Genomic DNA, 8934 nt, shown 5'->3' on the forward strand with positions numbered 1-8934 from the left:
TCCAACCACCCCTTGGGAGTTTTGCAGCTCATTGGCAGGTGTGTTTGATACTTTTGGATCAGAGATGTCAAACTCAAATAAAAAAGGTACATAAGGGTCCTTGCTGGCACATATTGACTTAGAAAACCACATATGGCATTATGTTAAATGTCATTTTATTTGTTTTGTTAACTATTTCTTAATTACATTTTAATCTGGTTTGGATAGTAAGTATTGTTAGAGTTGTGTTTAACACCTCTAATCAAGACCAAAGGCATTCTGCATCCATTTGTTTTTTTCATTAAAAAACCCCCAAACCTTCAAATTACTTTTAAATAGATTATAAGAATTTGTTTTCTGTTCCTCCTACCCCTCACTCCATGGGAGTAAAAAAAGAAAAATAAAATCCTTGTGACAAACATGCATAATCAAGAAAAACAAATTCCTCCATCGGTTGTGTCCAAAACAAATGTCTCTTTTTGTACCCTGAAGGCCTTTTCCCGTTTGTTGGAAGGTGAATAGTGTGTTCCATCATTGGTCCTCTGGAATCATGGATGATCACTGTGTTGATCAGAGTTCTTGAAGTTTCCAAAGTGGTGGTTATTATATAAATTATTCTGGTTCCGCTCATTTCAGTCTTCATCAATTCATATAAACGTCTCTGCGTCTCTTGGAAATCATCACATTGCCCTCTTGTTATAATATACATGAGCAATTTTCTTTGATATTCAGATTCTTTCTTGGTTTTGGATTTTAGGTATTTATAGGAGGTAGTTTACATTGTTCTCTTATTTGCTCAGTCTTTTGACTTTGTTTTAATTTTGTTGTTGTTGTCTCTTAAAGTCGCTAACTTCTATTTAGTCCATTCTATTTTTTAGGTATTTTGCTACTAGTATAAGGTTTATCTTGTGTTAAGCTATTGAATTTTTTCCTGGTGGTTGTTTCCTGAGTTTCTGCCATAGCACTCATTTATTTTACAATATCATGTTTTCCCTCTTTTTTGAATCTTTGTATCATTTCTTCTAGGAATTAAGTGACTTGCCCAGGTTCACACAGCTACTGTGTCAAGTGTCTGAGGCTGGATTTGAACTCAGGTCCTTCTGAATCCAGGGCCAGTGCTTTATCCACTGTGCCACCTACCTGCCCCGAATTCTAATTATTCTTGTAAACAAACTGTTGTTTTTTTTTTCTGTGACGAATTGATTATAGGTGTTTATGAGTGATTCTCTTCCTTGGGGTTTGTGCTTTGTTTTTTGGTTTTCCCTTTGCGGATAGATATGTTAAACTCTTAGGTGATTATTTATGTTGTTTAGAAGGCTCTGTAGTGCTCCCAGCTTTGATTCAAACAGCATAATATCATATTCAAACAATAGCATCTGTAGTATCTCACCTACATGGAATTTTTCTTGGCCTTGTATGCTGTGCATAACCTATCTATTCTGCTTATGCCTCCTGGGGCACTGTGCTTTTTCTCTAACTACTATCAGGTTTTATATATTTATGGTCACACAGGCTTTATGGAGAAGTAGCATGATATAACAGAATGCTAGGCCTAGAGATCTGGGTCCAAATCCTTCAGACCCTTACTAGCTATATGAGCCTGTGTAAATCATTTAACCTTCATCTGCCTCAGTTTCTTTAATTGTAAAGTGGGAGGTGAGAATCAAATGACAATAATATTTATGAAGTGATTATTATAGTGCCTGGTAGATTATTTATAAATGCTTATTCCTTCTAAGACTCAATTTCCTAATCTGCAAAAGGAGATGATAATAATAGCACCTACCACAAGGCTTACTGTGAAACTCAAACGAGAAAATGTCTTTAAAGTGATTTGCAAAATCCAAAAGTACTATATAAATGTTAGTTTTACTTTGTTAGGTGGCGATGATATTTTAGGACAACTAGGTAGGTGACATAGTAGAGAGAGCAGTGGGCCTGGAGTCAGAAGAATTCACTGTTGTGAGTTCAAATCTGCCCACTGACAGTTAAAAGCTGGGTGACCCTGGGGAACTCCCTTAACCCTCTTTGCCTCAATTCCTCATCCGTAAAATGAGCTGGAGAAGGAAATGGAAAACCACTCCAGGATCTCTGCCAAGAAAACCCCAAGGAGGGTCACACAGTCAGATACAACTGAAAAACAACAAATATTTCAGGGCAGCTAGGTGGCTCAGTGGACAGAGTGCCTGGCCTGAAAATCTGAGTTCAAACTCAACCTGAAACTTACAAGCTATGTGATCCTGGGCAAGTCACTTAACCCTGTTTGTCCCACTTTCCTCATCTGGAAAATGAGCTGGAGAAGGAAATGGATTTTTGCCAAGAATACTCCAAATGGGGTCATGAAGAGTCAGACACGACTAAACAATAACAATGATGTTTCACATTTATATATTGTCCTAAAAAATACTTTCTTTGGACAATCCTATGAGACAAGGTGATTAATATTATCATTTCATACATGAAGATACTAAGGGTAAGCGAGTCTAAATAGCCTTTTCAAGGTCACACATCTTGTAAATGTCAGCAGTGGGTCGAAATCCTCTCTTCTCCCTCTGCCCTCAGAATTCCTGAATTCCTTCAAGCCTTGTCTCACATACCACCTCCTGTGGGAAGCTTACCCAATCTTCCCAGTGATTAGTATTTTCTTCTTCCTCAAAGTATCTTGTACTTACTTGTCTGTGTACATGAGTATTTGAAGTCTGACTTCTCCATGTTGGTCCTTCAGTTCAACAAACAATGTGTCTACCTTTTGCAGACTTTTTCCCAAATTCTGCTTCTTCCAGGAGAGGAAAACTAAAAAAAAGAAAAAAAAATGCCCAAATTATAGGACTTTTAAATCCAACTCTTCCCTAAATACATACACATTTTTGGTGATTAAAAAAAAAGTCAACTAAAAGTCAACAATGAGACTATCACTATGAATTTGACCCTGCTAACAATGAATACAGCCCTGTAACAATTTAATATCCTAGGCACAAAGGTCAAGTAAAAGTCTGTGCTTACTGTATCTCTAGGAACAATTAAGGTTAAGGTCAAGATATTCCCAGGAGAAGGTGCCCTTGTAACCCTTTTTGTTTCTTAGTGCCAGATGGCACAGAGCTGGGTTGACTTGATCTGATTTTTTTATGTAAAATATCCCTGAAATATAGGCCTGAATGGGTCTTATTTTACCTTTATGAAGTAGATAGAAATTTTAACAATCCCCATTTTCTGGCCCAAAGCTAGAAAATTTGCCTAAATTAATTTTGTTGTTGTTCAGTTTTGTCTGACTCTTCGTGACCCCATTTGAGGTTTTCTTGGCAAAGTTACTAGAATGGTTTGCCATTTCCTTCTCCAGCTCATTTTGCAGATGAGGAAAGTAAGGCAAACAGGGTTAAGTGACTTCCCAGAGTCACACAGCTGGTAAATGTCTTAGGCCAGATTTGAACTCAGGAAGTTGAGTCTTCCTGACTCCAGATCTGGCATTCTCTCCACTGCAACACCTAGCTACCTAAATTAATTAAGAAGACTAATCTCAGAATTTCTTCATCATAAAAAAATGCACTGTAACATGTACAAATGTACAAAAAAATGTAGTGAAAGATAATGTAGTATAATGGATATAGGGTCAGGCTTGGAATCCCAGGAAGATGCAGGTTCAAACCCTGGCTCTGATATATACCAGCTACATGACCATGGTCTTGGTCTCTTAGGGTCCTGAAATATTCCTTGAGACTATAAATGAAAAGTTAAGTGGCCATGTCCATAACAGAAAGAGTTCTCATTTTGAGATTTCCCCATACCAATGAAATCCTAAGTCTGAGACACCCCCCACCCCATATTTTTTCTGAACAAAAAAAGTACAAAATTAACTTTTTTTCAAAAAATTATTTTTCCATACACAACTTTCAAGCCTTTTGTAGACTTAACAATTTGTTTATTGATTGCTACTAATCATCTGCATGATCTGAGTTCGAGGCTTACCTTTTATACTCACTGGCTATGTGTGTGTGTCACAACCACTCAGCTCAAGGTAACTTTCAGAGAAGCTGGAGATATGCTTTTGTTGATGGAGTGTCTTCATTGTGGGGGAAGGGGGCCCTATGCCAATGAAATCACAAATATAGCCCCCCCCAAAAAAAAAAGCTACCCTGAAAATTTTGTCATTTATTTCCAGTATAGAATCAGAGATCAAAGGCAAGACCCAGAGGTTATTTTTAAAAACCCATGTCATCAAAATCCTATCGTTCCTTGGTCTTCTTGATTTGTTCTATCTTTCTCTGAACTTTATTAGATATTCTAGGCTTGACTAGGCAGGTAATGTCACTCCAGTGCCTGCTCTCCCACTTCTCGGCATATTTTATGAAGAATATGGCTATCAACAATTTAGGTTTCAAATTTTATCCTTCTTTATGGAAGTTATATATGAATATTTCTCTTGGACATAGAATAGCACAAGAATAACTTTGAGTTACTTCCCACATTTGTTTAGGTGAAACAAATATTTGTGAAACAGGAGGGAGAAGTTGTAAAAAGAATGCACCATCAAACATTACCTTACAGAATAGGCCTTAAGGTAAAGTGAACTGAGGCAAATGACCCAGACCCATGTTTTTCAAGAACATATGATTCAACATAAATCATCAGCATTTCTATGCGTTGCCAACAAAATCTAGCAAGAAGAAATGCAAAGAGAAATCCCATTTAAAATAACTACAAACAGGGGCAGCTAGGTGGCACAGTGGATAAAGCACCAGCCCTGGATTCAGGAGGACCTGAGTTCAAATCCAACCTCAGACACTTGACACTTACTAGCTGTGTGACCCTGGGCAAATCACTTAACCCTCATTGCCCATCTAAATAAATAGATAGATAAATAGACAAGCAAACAAATAAATAAACAAACAAATACATAAAAATAATAAATGAATGGACAGACAGGTAGATAGATAGATGAATAAAATAACTACAAATAATATAAAATGCTTGGGAGTCTATCTGCCAAGACACAAACAAAAACTATATGAACATAATTGCAAATTATTCTATACAAATAAATACATCTATAATTGGAGAAATTTTAATTGCTGATGAATAGGCTTAGCCAACATAATAAAAATGGTAATGTTATCTAAATTAATTTACTTTTTCAATGCCAAACCAATCAAACTACTAAATAATTATTTTATAGAGTTATAAAAAAGTAATAAAATTCTGAAGGAATAAAAGGTGAAGGATATCAAGGGGATTAATGAAAAAAAATTGGGAAGAACAAGGGCCTAGCAGTACCAGACCTCAAATTATACTGCAAAACTGTAATCACTAAAACAATTTGCTACCGGGTAAGAAATAAAGAGCTTTATCAGTGGAACGAGTATATAACTATATACTGATCATGTGAAATATTATATATAACATATATACACCCACATATACTGAAGCAAACGAGCACAATAGCCTAGTGTTTTATGAACCCCAAGGTCTCAGCAATTGGGGTAAGACTTCAGTAACTGACAAAAATTGTTGGCATAAACCAACATCTCATACCATACACCAAGACAAGTTCCGAGGGATACATAATTTAGACATAAAGGGTGGCATCATAAGCAAACTAAATAAGTATGAAAGAAGTTACCTGTCAGAACAATGGATAGGAGAGTTCATGACCAAACAAGAAATAGAGTAGTTCACAAGAGGTAAAATAGAAAATTTTGATTATATAAAACTAAATGGTTTCTATATAAAATAAACCAATTTAGTTAAAGTTTAAAAATTGGGGGAAATCTTTCCAGCAAGTTTCTCTCATAAAGATTTAATTTATAAGATATATAGGGACCTGAAGGCACATTTATAAGCATAAAAACCATTCCACAATTGATAAAGAGTAAAGGAATATGAATAAACATTTTCAGAGGAAGAAATCCAAACTATCACTAGCCATAAAAAAAATATGCTCTAAATCACTAACAATGAGAGAAATTCAAATTGCAGTAGCTTTGAGGTGCCATTTCACCCTCATCAGGTTGGCAAAAATGACCAAAAGAAAATAACAAATACTGAAGGGACTATGGGAAAACAGATCCATTAATGCACAGTTGATGGAACTGAGAATCAGTCTAGCTATTCTGGAAAGCAATTTGGAACTATGCCCAAAAAGCTATTAAACTGTACATTCCCTTTGTTCCAGCGATACCACTATTAGGTCTCTACCCCAAAGAGATCAAAGAAATAAGAAAAGGACGCACATGTACAAAAATATTTAGAGTAGCTCTTTTTGTGGTGACAAAGAAATGGAAACTGAGGGGGTGTCCGTCAACTGGGGAATAGCTGAAGAAGTCATGGCATGAATGGGATGGAATATTATTGTTCTGTAAGATGTGATGAAAGCAGTGGTTTCAGAGAAGCCTGGGAAGATTTGAATCAACTGAAAAATTTATATAATAATGCTATTGTAAAGACAACTTTGAAAGCCTTAGAAACACTGATAAACACAGTGACCAACCACAATTCCAGAGGACTCATGATAAAACATGCTGTCTACTTCTAGATGAAATGGAATGAACTCAGAGTGCAGGCTGAGGCTTATGGCTATTAATTCATTCATTCATCTATCTATCTATCTCTGTCTATCTATCTATCTATCTATCTATCTATCTATCTATCTATCTATCTGTCTGTCTGTCTGTCTGTCTGTCTGTCTGTCTGTCTGTCTGTCTGTTTATCTGTCTGTCTGTCTGTCTATCTATCTATCTATCTATCTGTCTGTCTGTCTGTCTGTCTGTCTGTCTGTCTGTCTGTCTGTCTATCTGTCTGTCTGTCTGTCTGTCTGTCTGTCTGTCTCTATCATCTATGTGTCAGGCATGGGCAATACAGGAATTTGCCCTGCAAGACTATACATGTTTGTGACAGATTTTGTTTTCCTTGCTTTTTCACTGAAGGGTAGGAGTGGGAAGGAGAGGGAGAATGAGGAGGGAGAGAATATGGACTTGAAAATAAAATTGAATTTTAAATAAAAGAATAAATGGTTAAGACATTCTGAATACAAAGTAGAAGATTATTGAATGCTTCCTAATATATTTTCTGATTGTCTGAACGGCACCACGATGACATGAATTTGGCCTAAGATGGTCAAGGGAATGTGGTCAAACAAGGGCTGGGTTTATGATCTGGGATGCATCTGCATAAAGATAATAATTGAGAAGTAACAAAGATGGCTGCCGGCCCGCTGGCTTCGGGAACTGCAGTTGCTTTTGCTGGGCTGCGCAGGCGATTTTGTAATGTAAAGCTAAATACAAACAACAGTAGGAAGCAGCCTCTGCATCAATTTGTACAAAGACAACTCTTGCCTCCATTCACAGCATTATATAATACAGTGTGATGCATGTTTATTCAAACACAGGATACCCCCAATCCAAACAGTTTGAAGTTCATCCCAGAAAAACCAGTGTTGGTATCACAGACCATGGATTTTCCTACACCAGCTACAGCATTCTACTCCCCTCTGGCTAGGCAGTTATTCAGGATTGAAGGAGTGAAAAGTGTCTTCTTAGGACCAGGTTTCATCATAGTGACAAAGGAAAGTGAAGACTTAGATTGGAACCTACTGAAACCAGATATTTATCCAACAATAATGGATTTCTTTGCCCCTAGTTAATGAAGAAGCACTTTCTACAGAAGCAGCAATTGAAGAGGATGCTGAAGTTGTAGTAATGATTAAAGAATTGTTGAATACAAGGATAAGGCCAACTGTGCAGGAGGATGGGGGTTACATGATCTGCAAAGGCTTTGAAGATGGCATTGTATAGCTGAAAGTGCAGGGTTCCTGTGCCAGCTGCCCCAGCTCTATCATCACTCTGAAAAATGGAATCCAAAACATGCTACAGTTCTATGTTCCAGAAGTAGAAGGTGTGGAGCAGGTTGTAGATGATGAACTAGAAGAAAAAGATGCAAACTCACCCTGAAACCCTGTTATTTCCTTGAGGTGAATAGCATGGACTTCTGAAGAAATTTATTGAGGATTAATAAAAGATGTCATTTTCTTTAAAGAACTATAATTAAATGTGGCAATTCTTTTCCTTTGTTTTATTTGTTAAATAATTTGTTTCATTCTGATTGATATTCTGTAAATGTGACTTGTTTCTAAAAATAGATATTTTCTTTTTTGTTTTTGATTTCAATATAATTCTCCTTTTGTACAAAGTATGGAAAAACTTAAAATTATTTTTCTTCATCTATTCTGTTTATCTCTTAAGTACAAAAAAAGAACTAAGAAAAAATTGTTTTCACATCTTGTGAATAAAATAAGACAAACTCTTTGCCAAAAAAAAAAAGATGATAATTGAAATCATGGGTATTGATGAAATCACCAAATGTGATAGTGTAAAAAGAGAAGATCCCAGACAGTCTCTTGGGAAATACCTATGGTTAATAGGCATGACCTTAGTGGTCAAAGATGGTTCTTCTTGGAGAAGAAATCAGGAGAAAATTGAATATCAAAATATAGAGGAGAAATTATCTACCAATTCATATTAGCAGCTTTTCTGCAATTTATAGCGTTAAGTAAGTATTGCTTCAGTTTGGGGGACATATAAAAGGGACCTAGATAGGTCCCAGGGCCTGGAGTAAAGGTGGTGATCCCTTCCTGCCATCAGAACTGAAAGGGACACTGAGTGGACACTCTCACAGGAGTAGAAACTGTGAGTCCAAGGAATAAGGAAAGATTAGATCGTATCACTTTATTTAAAAAAAAAAAACTTAATATCTTACACTCCTCTCCTATTCTCATCTGCTGCCCAGAAATCTGGAGTTCTGGAAGCCTCACTCTGATTCATTGTAGTATCCTCACTCCTGAAAGTCAATCTTATAACATGTAAATCAGTCTGGAAAAAAATAAAGATGGCGTTATTTAAAAAATACTATAAGATAATAATTTGTTTAAAACTCATAATTTTTTTTAAAATGCCTTCACATCTATTA

At 36.2% G+C, this 8934-nt stretch overlaps 1 pseudogene; it reads left to right on the plus strand.

Annotated features, from left to right (window-relative positions):
* Nucleotides 1–7168: 7168 nt before the first annotated feature.
* Nucleotides 7169–8012, plus strand: LOC122726332 (annotated as a pseudogene).
* Nucleotides 8013–8934: the final 922 nt, after the last annotated feature.

The sequence above is a fragment of the Dromiciops gliroides genome, chromosome 4 (genome assembly GCF_019393635.1).
Source record: "Dromiciops gliroides isolate mDroGli1 chromosome 4, mDroGli1.pri, whole genome shotgun sequence".
NCBI lineage: Eukaryota > Metazoa > Chordata > Mammalia > Microbiotheria > Microbiotheriidae > Dromiciops > Dromiciops gliroides.